Source organism: Leptonychotes weddellii, chromosome 2 (assembly GCF_054177405.1).
Source record: "Leptonychotes weddellii isolate Sample4059 chromosome 2, ASM5417740v2, whole genome shotgun sequence".
NCBI classification, from domain to species: Eukaryota; Metazoa; Chordata; class Mammalia; order Carnivora; family Phocidae; genus Leptonychotes; species Leptonychotes weddellii.
The window spans coordinates 118,507,246-118,508,059 of NC_138370.1; positions in this window are offsets into that span (position 1 = coordinate 118,507,246).

An 814-nucleotide genomic window follows, 5' to 3' on the forward strand; every position below is an offset into this window, starting at 1 on the left:
CCTACTCCGATACCTGGGAGCTCTGCCACACTCAGGCACCTCCGGTCTTTCTGTGACCCCGAGGGTCCTGAGACCACACTGTCCCGGAGGGTTCCACCCCCCGCTTAGCCACCAGAGTGACGTCCCTCGGCGGAGCAGACTTTTAAAAGTTCCGATTTTGTGCTCCGTGGTTCTATCACTTGCCAGAAGCGGCCGACGGAGGCCCCTCCCCCGCCGTCTATCCTCCCGAGTATTGCCTCAGATTCACTTCTCCGCACGTCCTACCTTCCAGAAAGTGGTCGCTTTTCTGATGAGAGAGTTGTTGCTCTTCTTTTCTTCCATCTCCTGTTGAGTTTGTAGGTGTTCAGAATGGTTTGATCCCTATCCAGCTGAATTCCTGAGAGGAGATGAAATCCAGGTCTCCTACTCCTCCGCCATCTTGCTCCGCCCCCTTATTTATTTATTTTTAAGGATTTTATTTATTAGAGAGAGAGAGAACACCCGGGGGGAGTGGGAGAGGAAGAAGCAGACTCCCCGCTGAGCAGGGAGCCTGATGCGGGGCTCGATCCCAGGACCCTGGGATCATGACCCGAGCCGAAGGCAGACACTTAACCGACTGAGTGACCCAGGCATCCCTTGGCGGTTCTTGTTTATGGATTTTGTTCCCCATTTTGTCTTCAAATTGGCTGTTTCTGGCATATACCAGCCAGGCGCCCCTGTTTCTAGCATATAGAAAATCTGTTGGCTGTGATGTGGGGTTGTCGAGCGCAATGGCCAAGAAGGAATTCTTGAGATGTTGTCTGATGCAACTTAGTAAGTTTATTTAAGTAGCGTG